General features: G+C 49.3%; 1 protein-coding gene across 5 annotated transcripts in view; it reads right to left on the reverse strand.

Moving 5' to 3' along the window:
* Positions 1–13,305, reverse strand: part of LOC121533334 (disabled homolog 1) — a 235,656-nt gene that overhangs the window by 54,810 nt on the left and 167,541 nt on the right. The gene's annotated exons all lie outside the window — the stretch shown is intronic.

Consider the following 13,305-nt stretch of genomic DNA (forward strand, 5'->3'; position numbering starts at 1 on the left):
CCAGACTGTTCTTTATTTCTATTTATTTCTACCAGACTGTTCTTTATTTCTACCAGACTGTTCTTTATTTCTATTTATTTCTACCAGACTGTTCTTTATTTCTATTTATTTCTACCAGACTGTTCTTTATTTCTACCAGACTGTTCTTTATTTCTACCAGACTGTTCTTTATTTCTACCAGACTGTTCTTTATTTCTACCAGACTGTTCTTTATTTCTACCAGACTGTTCTTTATTTCTACCAGACTGTTCTTTATTTCTAACAGACTGTTCTTTATTTCTATTTATTTCTACCAGACTGTTCTTTATTTCTACCAGACTTTTTTTATTTCTACCAGACTGTTCTTTATTTCTACCAGACTGTTCTTTATTTCTACCAGACTGTTCTTTATTTCTAACAGACTGTTTAGCTGTTGATCTGTCTGGTAATGTTGTCATATGTTAGTAAGTGTTGAAACCACCCTTCTCCTTGGGTGAAAGGCAGTGTATGAGTGTGCGCGTGCCATCCGTGTGTGTGCGCATGCCATCGGTGTGTGTGCATGAGTGTGTGTGTGTGTTTGTGTGTGTGCGTGTACCTGCGGTGTGTGTGTGCGCATGTGTGTGCGTGGCATCTGGTGGATTTCTCTGGGGAAAGACAGATATTTCTAATCTAGGCTAAAATACCCTGAGGTAGAAACTACAGAATTCAGAGAGAGGAGGAAGATATTCAGCATGTTGTCCTATAACGGTGGCTCAGCATTAACATATCACACAATTAAGAAGCATAACAACAACAACTACAACAAAACCGCCATTTACAACAATCCTGAATACTGAAATGTTCGCTGATTTGGACAGTTCTGTTTTAGTTTGAATGTAAGCCATGAAGGAGAAAGGACCATAAGTTGGTCTCTGGTATAAAAAGGTTGAGAACTCTGTTCTACTGTATAAATCAGCTGTCCTGTCTTGTTGTGCTGGTTTGAGCTGAGCTAAGAGAGGGAGACATGAACCCGGCTTAGTGTGTCTGCAGAACGAGAGGAGGAGAGGAGGAGAGGAGGAGAGGAGGACAGGAGGAGAGGAGGACAGGAGGACAGGAGGAGGAAACAAGAGGTAAATTGGATGCCAGTAAGTGGGGCGCAGCCAAAAGTTGTGTGTGTGTGTGTGTGTGCATAAACCGGGCCCTGCCAAGAGGAGCTTAATGCCCAGAAATCATCTGTTTCTACAGGCACACTGGCAGAGAGAGAGATGGAGGAGGGAGGGCAGCAAGGGCAAACCCTGCACAGTCTATTCTCTTTCTGTTCCTGGTCAATGTAAATGTCCCCCTCTCCCTCTCCTTCACTCTCTCTCAGGTTAATTGTGTTCTGTCCATCAGGCTCAGGGTGAAATTAGCAGCTACACTCATTCAGCCACTCAGCTCTCTCCGAATAATAAACTACCTTTCTCTCATTCTTCTTTCTCACCCCTCTCCTCCCCCCTATCTCACCCCTATCCTCCCCCTCTCTCTGTGTTCATAAAGAACCTCTCTCTCTCACACTCACATGCAGTCTAAGTAAGCAGCAGTAGTGTTTACAGCAGGTGACGTTACACACCCAGGTCTACAGGTATACCTACAGGTGGTCGATGTCACTGGTTACAGGTTATACTGTCTGTCTGTTGTTAGTTAGCAGGTCTCTAAGACCATTCTCTAACGACAAACGATCTAACCAAGTCAAAACACACACATACACACACACGCAAGCAGGCACACACACACACACACACGCACTCAAGCATTTACATTTTAGTAATTTAGCAACCGCTCTTATCCAGAGCAACTTACAGTAGTGAGTGCATACATTTTCGTACTGTGAGGCACACATACATATACACACCACCACCATGATCTCACCCTAGCTCCAAAGCGACAAAGAACAATGTCACAGCGATGCGTATAGCTCAAAGTTATTGTACCTACCAGCTGTTCCACCTCTCCTGAGAACTCCAGAAACCAGATGACTGTAGAATACTACCACACAAGCGCTACACTGCTCTACCCAGCCCAGAGAGGGAAAAAGGATAGAGACAGACACCACACAGCCCAGGGAGAAAGGAGGAGTGGAGAGATGGAGGAGAGGAGAAAGGAGGAGTGGAGAGATGGAGGAGAGGAGAAAGGAGGAGTGGAGAGATGGAGGAGAGGAGAGATGGAGGAGAGGAGAGACGGAGGAGAGGAGACTGTCTGGGACTGTTAATTGGGACCTCATATGACCTAACAGGTATCCAATCCAGGTCCTCTGTGTGTCTCCAGACTGTGTTAGCCCACTGAACTAAAGCCTGTGTCAGCTCTGAGAGCTGATGTGGGTCTTCCGACATGGTAGTGGCAAAGCAGCAAACGTCACATTCACATTGTCAGCATCAATTTGTATTTGTATTTATTAAGGATCCCCATTAGCTGCTGCCAATCATTATTCTGAAGACATAAATATCCTGCCTCATACGGTATCTTATTCAGCCAAAAGACACACATGATAGTCGCACGGATGCACACACGCACACAAACCTTACTTCTCTATCACTCAGTCTATTTCTAGACGTGGGGCTGTAGATATGAAAGATGTGTGTTGTGTTCTACAGGGAATTCCTATTGTCGTGTTTTAAGGGGAAAATAGAGATCAAACGGGTTATGTTCTATGTGTATGTCTCCCATGTGCCTTGTTACTCTGTTACGATGTAAATTTGGACCAGTTCACCTGTCTGTTCCTCTGCCGCCATCACACAGCCAGCAAACCAAAGCCTCTCTGTCAGACATGTGACTTTAATAGTTAACCAGTGTGTACATCCTCTTTGCTTCCTCTCTTACCCTTCCCAAAAAAATCATTTGAAAAAATCCAGGTAGGTCACCCGTAATACAAGTCAGTATTCGACGTCCCTCCATTTCTGAGGACCTCGAGAGATGACGTGGAAACCGTTCAATAGGGGCAACAGTGAGCGCTGTTACCTTCAAGTAGGATTTGGCACACGGTTGTACGGATCTACCTCTGGTTCCAAAGGTTGCATGTTCGAATTCAGTGATAGAAAGTTGTTTTTATTTTTTTTATTTTAAGCCTATCCCAAACCTTAACCCAGGGTTTCCCAAACTTGGTCCTCAGGACCCCAAGGAGTGCACGTTTTGTTTTTTACCATAGCACTACACAGCTGATTCAAATAATCAACTAATCATCAAGCTTTCATAATTTGAATCAGCTGTGTAGTGTTAGGGCAAAAACCAAACCGTGCACCGAGTTTGGGAAACGCTGCCTTAAGCCTTACCATAACCATTAGGAGTTAATGCATAACCTTATGAATTCAGAGTTAATGCCTAAACTTAACCTTGGAACGAAACAGAGAAGTAACCAAACACTTCGAAATTTGACGTTTGGAACAACATCAAAATTTGATGTTTGAGATTTTGAGTTTTCTTACATGTGAAACTGCAAATTTGATTTTCACGTGATTTATTTTCACATGTGAACTTGCAATTCCATATGTCAACGTGAGATTTTCACATGAGAAAGTACTTTGTGGATAGGATTGGCCACCCTGTGATGCTCTGTCATAATACATTACATCTCCTCTAATAGATCTCCTCAGAGACTGAACTCCCCAAGTAGCCAACAACAGGAGACACAACAGGCCAGCCTAAACAGGTGAGTGATATGCTGGATCTCTGGATGGAGCACAGGAACACACCTCCGTCTAAATATAGGAGTAGGAGCCAGTGGAGCAGAAGACTGGGGGTTAATGAGGGATGCAGTTATGCATTATTCACTATAGTTAATCACTCCTGTCCTGTCACACACAGTCACACACTACTGTCACGGAGGGAGGGAGGGAGGGAGGGAGGGAGGGAGGGGGGAGGGAGGAGGGAGGGAGGGAGGGAGGGAGGGAGGGAGGGAGGGAGGGATCCCAGAAGAGGAGAGGTGTTGTATCATGGTGAGGTAGATAATGAACAGCAGTGTGTCTCAATAACACAATCTAATCTAAAGTCCAAAGCACCCATTGGCCAGCGCAGATAATTTACTCTGAGACAGTCAGTCGTCACCCTCCTTTCTCTCCTCACCATCTCTCTCTCTCCCATTTTCATACTCATAGGTACAGCAACTACACACACATGTAGAAGAGTTGACACAGCTCCTCAAGGTTCAAGGTAACAAATACTTCAGCTTGTCATAAAACAGCTGACAGAGTGACTGACTATCATCCTCTTATCTCTTATATAACCCATACACATCCGCTACTGAAGAGCCCCCACACCCACCCACACACCCACACCCACCCACACACACACACACACACACACACACCCACACACACACACACACACCCACACCCCCACACACACACACACACACACACACACCCACACCCACCCACACACCCACACCCACACACACACCCACACCCACCCACACACCCACACCCACACACACACACACACACACACACACACACACACTGATTAGCCCTCAGAGAGGAGTTATACACAGGTTGGGTTCTCTGGCAGACAGAATATGAGTCATTATTGGTCATTTGGGCTCAGGACATATTTGCATTTTGAATTTCCAAGAATTGTACAAACACACACACAAACAAACATTGTGTGGACAAACACACACACACACACAAACAGACATCATGTATGCAGCGTGAATGATTAGAACAGTCCCATCCTGAATTGTTTCACACTCAGTGTTTGAGCTCCCACGTGAGTGTGTGTCGTGTGTGTGTGTGTGTGTGTGTGTGTGTGTGTGTGAGTAGGTAATGATGGTGTGCTAACGCAGAGTCCCACCTTGCCAGAGAAAACCCTCTCGTGGCCATCCATCATACTACCACTGCTAATGATAGTCATACATACTACTGATGGGGGGAGAAGGGGAGAGGTGGCTGGGGGGGGAGAAGCAGCCAGCATGAAGAGAGGAGTAAATGTGCTGCCACAGACAGGTGGAGTGTGTCTGTGTGACTGGAATAGACAATCAGACCCCCACCTCCCTCCCTTACACACTGTATAGTCATTTCTACAGTGTTCGTTGTAATGTAAACAGTCCTCCAAAGAGGAAGGATCATAGCTTGCTGCTTCCTGTTATAAAAAGGCAGAGAAACACTGATCTAAAATCCTCCCTCCCCTTCTCTCCTTCCTCCTCCCATTTACTCCACAAGTCTCCCACAGAGGTGAAAGAGAATCACTGTGGTGAGCTTTCTATCTCTCCCTTCCTCTCTCTCCTTCCCTTTCGCTCTCTGCTACCATCTGTACAGTAACAGGTGTGTGTGACTGATGGGTGTGTTACCTGTAGCACTGCCTGCAGCAGCACAGTCTCTAGAGACCTGTCTCTATTCTCTCTACCTCTAATATCTCCATCTCTCTCTCCTTCTCTCTCTCTATCGCTTTCTCTCGGCTGGTTCTGGGACTCGAGGACTGGTGTGAATTGGGTTATCGGAGGCAGCTGTGTGTGTGTGTGAGAGAGAATGAGTGAGTATGTTTGCCAGCCATGTAGCACTCTCTGTGGTGCAGTTTTAGTAATTAGTGCCACCTGAGTGTCTTAAGTGTGTGTGTGTGTGTGTGTCTCGTCTGCTCTGTGCACATCCCGTTAGTCTCACAGGTGAGTAATTAAACACACCGAAACACCTGGATCTGTTTCTCCTCTCCTCCCTCGTTCCTTCCCTTCCTCCTCCCATCAGTCTTCTCCTTCCTCATTGCTCCCTCCTGTCATCTTAGTTAGAGCCACACCCCTGAGATCTCCCTGGTCCAATCACAACACAGACACAGGATGGCTCCTCTACCACTGGTACTGTACTGTAGGTAATATTTAATCAATGAGACTCAGCACTTTAAAGGCATAACAGAGTGTTAGAGTCAAGGCTGTGTGCGTGTGTGTGCGCCTATGTGCATACGTGTGTGTGATTCGCGTCTGTGTGTAAATCAGTCAGGGTGAGCAGTAAAAGGGTGATTTAAGACAGATTCAGAGCTCTGCAGGTCCATTGACATTGAGATGTCACCAGTTAATACTGACTAACCTTAACCTCCTCCTCTCTCCTTCTCTCCTGTCCTCTCCTCCCTCCTCCTCTCTCTCCTTCTCTCCTCCCTCCTCCTCTCTCTCCTCCTCCCTCCTCTCCTCTCTCTTCCTCTCTCCTCCTCTCCTGTAGTCTCTCCTCCTGTAGTCTCTCCTCCTCTCCTCTCCTCTCTCTTCCTCTCCTGACCTCTCCTCCCTCCTCCTCTCTCTCCTCCTCCCTCCTCTCCTCTCTCTTCCTCTCTCCTCCTCTCCTGTAGTCTCTCCTCCTGTAGTCTCTCCTCCTCTCCTCTCCTCTCTCTTCCTCTCTCCTCCTCTCCTGTAGTCTCTCCTCCTGTAGTCTCTCCTCCTTTTCTCTCCTCTCTCTTCCTCTCCTGTCCTCTCCTCCCTCCTCCTCTCTCTCCTCCTCCCTCCTCTCCTCTCTCTTCCTCTCTCCTCCTCTCCTGTAGTCTCTCCTCCTGTAGTCTCTCCTCCTCTCCTCTCCTCTCCTCTCCTCTCCTCTCTCTTCCTCTCCTCTCCTGTCCTCTCTCCTCCTTTCTTCTCTCCTCCTCTTCTGTCCTATCCTCTCTCTGACACTACTCTTAACTTCTCTCCTCTCCATCTCCACCTCTCCTTTCCTCTCCTCTCCCCTCTTATCCATTTGTCTATACTGTATGTCTGTACAATGTGCATCTGGAGGAAACATGTACACACGCACAGACAGAAACCGCTGTGCAATATGAAACTCTGAAGGCCACATGCAAAGCTACTGCCTCTGTACATCTGAGCTGTCTTATACACAGCAGGCGACACAACGCAGACTAAACTAGTGTTCCCTGTTTTGAAGGAGGAGGATGAATGCTACAAACAGACCCTGAGGACAGGAGGGATGGAAGAAGGGATGGAGTGAGGGAGGGATGGCGGAGTGGAGGGGGTACAGGGTTAGGTTACGGAAAGGGAGGACAAGAGGCATAAGTCAGACTAATAAGAGAGCGGTTACAAAAGACTGTCTGGAGAGAGAGAGAGAGAGAGAGAGAGAGAGAGAGAGAGAGAGAGAGAGAGAGAGAGAGAGAGAGAGAGAGAGAGAGAGAGAGAGAGAGAGAGAGAGAGAGAGAGAGAGAGAGAGAGAGAGAGAGAGAGAGAGAGAGAGAGAGAGAGAGAGAGAGAGAGAGAGAGAGAGAGAGAGAGAGAGAGAGAGAGAGAGAGAGAGAGAGAGAGAGAGAGAGAGAGAGAGAGAGAGAGAGAGAAAGAAAGAGAAACAGAGAGAGAATCCTCTAGGGGTACGTCTATTCCTTTGGCCCAGCCAGCCAGCTCTCACTCCCTTTTTTTATTTAATTTCTTCATCCCCCTCCTCTCTCTCTGTCTTGCAGCCAGCAGAAGCTCTCCTCTGGGACATGTAACAAAACCAGCCCCTCCAGTCCCCCCGTCCCCCCTCCTCTTGACGAATACATTATCTTTTGTGTTCCTGAATAAAGAGAAAATGCCAAAATAACAGCCACCTCTCTCCTCTCTACATGGCAGGATAAAAGGACTGAAAGGACTGAATAAAAACAGGAATTAGAATGTAATTTATAAACCTTTGTTTTACTCTTCCCTCCGACGCTTTTTAATGCCATACAGAGCATGTAATACCTCTGGGGTCTACCAGGGCACAGCGCAGGGTGTGTGTGTGTGTGTGTGTGTGTGTGTGTGGTACTGTCGTGGGCAGGAGAGGGGGTACTTTGGGCTAAATGAGGATGTAGGAAAACATGAGTTAATTAAAGTGTTAATGTGCTGTGACTGCTGTGTACACTACTAGGTCTCAGAGAGAGGGAGTAGGAGGGGGAGGAGGAGGAGGGGAGGAGGAGGGGGAGGAGGAGGAGGGGGAGGAGGAGGAGGAGGGGGAGGAGGGGAGGAGGGGGGAAGAGGAGGAGGGGGAGGAGGAGGGGGAGGAGGGGGAGGAGGAGGGGGGAGGAGGAGGAGGGGGAGGAGGGGGAGGAGGAGGAGGGGGAGGAGGGGGGAAGAGGTGGGAGTGGGAGGAGGAGGGGGAGGAGGAGGGGGAGGAGGAGGGGGAGGAGGGGGAAGAGGGAGGGGGAGGAGGGGGGAGGAGGAGGAGGGGGAGGAGGAGGGGGAGGAGGAGGGGGAAGAGGAGGAGGAGGAGGAGGAGGGGGAAGAGGAGGAGGGGGAGGAGGAGGGGAAGGAGGAGGGGGAGGAGGAGGGGGAGGAGAGGAGGGGGAGGAGGAGGGGGGAGGAGGAGGAGGGGGAAGAGGAGGAGGGGGAGGAGGCGGGGGAGGAGGAGGAGGGGGAGGAGGAGGGGGAGGAGGAGGAGGAGGAGGAGGAGGGGGAAGAGGAGGAGGGGAGGAGGAGGAGGGGGAGGAGGAGGAGGGGGAAGAGGTGGAGGAGGGGGGCGAAGAGGAGGAGGTGGAGGAGGAGGGGGAGGAGGAGGAGGGGGAGGAGGAAGAGCAGGATAAAGGAAGAAGAAGATGGGAAGGTGGAGGGAAATGACAGGGACAGTGTAATCACCTCTCTCCCTCCCTCTGTAAAGTGTTGTGTAGCAGGCTAAATGTAAAATGAGCTAAAATGGCACCTGGTATGACTGAGTGAGAGAATCTCCACTTCAAACTAGAGCCTCCCTGAAGCATCGATATGGGCAGAGAGAGACAGAGAGGGGGGGGGGACTACTACACTCCTTCCTTGAGATTTCCCTTTCCCTTACTCTTGCGCTCTATCTCTCGCTGCCTACATTTGAGTCATTAGAAGAATATGACATATATCTCTACCCCACTCTCTCTTTTTCAATTCAAATGACAAGTTACATTGCATCCGACAGCATGGTACATTAACAATTTAATTTGAATTGCAGTTTCTCTGATTCCATTTGGCCTCCTGTTCCTGTTCAACTCAGCTCAACTCAACCTGCCTCAGTCAGACGAGAGGAAGGGTATCTGGCAACTGAGAGGAGGGGGAGCGAGAGAGGAGGGGGGTGGGTTGGGGGAGCGAGAGAGGAGGGAGTGGGTTGGGGGAGAGAGAGAGGAGGGAGTGGGTTGGGGGGAGAGAGAGAGGAGGGGGTGGGTTGGGGGGAGAGAGAGAGGAGGGGGTGGGTTGGGGGAGAGAGAGAGGAGGGGGTGGGTAGGGGGAGTGAGAGAGGAGGGGTGGGTAGGGGAGTGAGAGAGGAGGGGTGGGTTGGGGGAGCGAGGAGGGGTGGGTTGGGGGAACGAGAGAGGAGGGGCTGGGTAGGGGGGAGCGAGTGGGGGTTGGGGGAGTGAGGGAGGAGGGGTGGGTAGGGGGAGCGAGAGAGGAGGGGGTGGGTTGGGGGAGCGAGGAGGGGGGTGGGTTGGGGGAGCGAGGAGGGGGTGGGTGGTGGGAGCGAGAGAGGAGGGGGTGGGTTGGGGGGAGCGAGAGAGGAGGGGTGGGTTGGGGGGAGCGAGAGAGGAGGGGGTGGGTTGGGGGAGAGAGAGAGGAGGGGGGTGGGTAGGGGGAGTGAGAGAGGAGGGGGTGGGTTGGGGGGAGCGAGGAGGGGGTGGGTTGGGGGAGCGAGGAGGGGGTGGGTGGTGGGAGCGAGAGAGAGAGGAGGGGGTGGGTTGGGGGAGCGAGAGAGTAGGGGGTGGGTAGGGGGGAGTGAGAGAGGAGGGGGTGGGTTGGGGGGAACGAGAGAGGAGGGGCTGGGTAGGGGGAGCGAGTGGGGGGGTTGGGGGAGTGAGGGAGGAGGGGTGGGTAGGGGGGAGCGAGAGAGGAGAAAGGGGGGAGAGAGAGAAGAGATGGACGGGAGTGTAGTCATCCCATTTCCAAACACTCAGTAATACAATGTGATCCCCCCACACACAGACACTTACCCAAACCTCAGCATAGCAAACATTATTTCATACATTTTGATTCCACACAGCCAATCGGACAACAAGGAACATTATTTAGTAAAGTGCAGTTTTAGAAAATCATTCACTCACTGAAATTATACTGTATGTGCTTACATCTGATAGCAGGGGGGCAATTACACACACACACACACACACGCCCACGCTGTTAGAGTAATTGCGGCTAAGACCATGAATATGAAAATTGCAGGAGGAGAGTAGGCTGAGGCGCAGCTCAAGCACACGAGGAGTTAAGCACAGTGTGTGTGTCTGTGTGTGTGTGTGTGTGTGTGTGTGTGTCTGTGTGTGTGTGTGTGTGTTAAAGGGAAGTCCTGTGATACTGTCCAGTGTTGTCTTTTTGGCATGGAGAGAGAAGTAGAGGGATGGAGGTAGAGTGAGAGAGAGGAATGGAAAGAGAGGGATGGAGAGGCTGGGAGAGAGGGATGGAGATAGAGGAATGGAGAGAGAGGGATGAGGGAGAGACAGGGATGGAGGGAGAGGGATGGAGAGACAGGGATGGAGAGACAGGGATGGAGAGGGATAGAGAGAGAGGTTGTGCACTGCTGCTGTTAATACTGTGCAACAGACAGATTGTGAGTATTTAATCTGTTTACATATTACAATATAGTCAGATTAACAGCCTCTTAATATCCTGCTCTACTCCTCTCTCTCTCTCTCTCTCTCTCTCTCTCTCCTTCCACTGCTCATATCCCTGCCATAACTACACAGTCTCATTGGTTTTGTCTAACGTTAAACCAGGGGTGGCCAACCCTCCTTCTGCAGAGTTTGCTCCAGCACACCTGATTTGACTAATCAATGTCCTGATGAGCAGCTCAATAGCTGAATCAGATGTGTTAGAGCAGGGCAGGTGCAAAAACCTGCACGTCCCTTACCTCTCCAAGAAGAGGGTTGGCCAACCCTGCTCTATCCCACGGCTCACCTGCCTATAGGCAGATAATCACTGACGCCAGTCCCCTAAAATACACACACACCCACAGCCCCCATTACCGCTCTACCATTAGCATCAGAGGAGAATGTCTGGTGCTTTTATTCTCTCACCCTGGCTCTCTTCCTGTAAAGGTATTCTTCTGTCTAATTAAGGAGCTGGGAATGTTACACACACACACACCAAGCCAGGATCAATGGGATGGGCATCCAGCCAAGCACCAGTCAATTACCTTCCTCCTTCCCTCCTATCATCTCCTCCCTTCCTCCCTCCATTCATCTCCTTCATTCTCATTCCTTCCCTCCTCTCCTTATCCTACACCAGACACCAGAACATTGATATCTCTCAGTTGACGTCACTTTAGGTAAAAGCATAAAACAAAGTTATGTGTGTGTTGTTTAAGTTAGAATTCAGTCCTATGGGAGAACTATACAGAATTCAGCCCTTTGGGAGAACTATACAGAACTCATCCCTATGGGATAACTATACAGAACTCATCCCTATGGGAGAACTATACAGAACTCATCCCTATGGGAGAACTATACAGAACTCATCCCTATGGGAGAACTATACAGAACTCATCCCTATGGGAGAACTATACAGAACTCATCCCTATGGGAGAACTATACAGAACTCATCCCTATGGGAGAACTATACAGAACTCATCCCTATGGGAGAACTATACAGAACTCAGCCCTATGGGAGAACTATACAGAACTCATCCCTATGGGAGAACTATACAGAACTCAGTCCTATGGGAGAACTGTACAGAACTCAGCCCTATGGGAGAACTATACAGAACTCAGCCCTATGGGAGAACTATACAGAACTCAGTCCTACAGACAGAATGTCCTTTATAGATTAACAACAAGTCCCCTGAAGGCCTCACACTGCTTCTGAATTGATTACAATGAAGGAGGGAGAGAGAGACAGAGAGGGATTGAGAGAGAAACTAGTGTTTTCTTTGAGGGTTTCTACACAATGCTCTCTGGGTTTCTATGGTGACATGAAGCTGCCTGCTGGGCCCACAAAGGCTGAAGTAAAATACCTCAAATGCACAAGCACGCACACACACTGGCTGGACTGGGCTGCATTCTAAAGTAGCTTTCTCTCTCAATTGTCTATACAGTGACAGTGCATCCTCTCTTCTCTTCTGCCCTGCTCTGATCTCTGGGAGCAGTGAGCAGCCCCAAAGATTAGAGAGGCAGACCAGGTAACCTGAGAAGTGAGGAGACAAGTGGAAGGACTGAAACATCTGCAGACAAACACACACACAGACACTCACACGCTGGCACACACACACACTCTCACACACACACACAAACATTACTGCCTAAGTGGTAAGAGCTGGCAGGAAGTGCGTGATAGACCGATTTAACACTGTAGAGGTGTGACAACACCTCACTAATAACTCGCTCTGATTCATCCTGACACACACACAAACAACACTTCACTAATAGCTAGCTAGTGGTGAATCCTCCACAATGGATCACAAGAGGGGGGAAGAGACAAAAAGAGAGAGCAATGAAGAAGAGAGTGTAAAACCTGAGAGAATGTTTCCCACTGTGATACCAGGGTCTATATTCCCCATTATAGTCCATTTACTATATGTCCATCATTTACATACTTCCTTTTGAGAAAACATTCCATTGCCATGACCCTCCTTTGACCAATCACACCTTAGAAAGACGTTACCATGGTAGCAGGGGAGCTTTGGTCTTGGTGGAGCTGCTGGCTGAGGGAGGTGTGTGTGTATGTTCATATGTGTGAGTGTGTTGTGGATTTGTCTCATGTCACACACACATACACTCACTCACTCACACACACACACACACACAAACACACACACACACACACACCCTAACCCCAGGGCGAAAGAGAAATGTTGGGTCTGCCTTCTGTCATATCCCATCACCCTTCATTTCTCTTTACCAAATGAGGCGTTGTGAAGTGGACAACATGCAGTCCCACACTGCACACCCCTCATTCTGCCAAACACGCACGCACGTGTAGCACATAGGGATGTGTGAAACTTATTCCTCAGCCTGAAGTGTCCACACTTGCGCCAGCGAATAGCTAGCTTTTCACGTGGCGCCGACTGGTAAGACGTTTCAGGAGGGTGGTCACGTGTGCTAGCTAGGAACATGTCCACACAGACAGACACACACAGAGCGGACTGAACAGGAACAGACGCAGCTATAGCTCTAGGTGTGTGTGTGTGTGTGTGTGTGTGTGTGTGTGTGTGTGTGTAGCCGTTTCATGATTAATGCGGCTTTCAGCTGCAGCGGAGCCATGCACAGACCGACCGGGGTGCCCATTCACAAGCTCTTTCTCTCTACCCTACCCTCTCTCTCTCTCCACCTCTCTCCCCCGAGCCCCTGACAGAGTAGTATTCATTACATTTCTCCTCCAGTTGCTGATCAATATCAGAACAGCCCAGTTACACTTCAACAAATTCTCCTCAAGGCAGGATCCAGCACAGAGGTTATTCAACAGCCTGAGAAAGTGAGAAAGAGAGAGAGAGCGAAAAAGAGAGAGGCTCCCTAACTTGG

Source organism: Coregonus clupeaformis, chromosome 20 (genome assembly GCF_020615455.1).
Source record: "Coregonus clupeaformis isolate EN_2021a chromosome 20, ASM2061545v1, whole genome shotgun sequence".
Classification (NCBI taxonomy): Eukaryota; Metazoa; Chordata; class Actinopteri; order Salmoniformes; family Salmonidae; genus Coregonus; species Coregonus clupeaformis.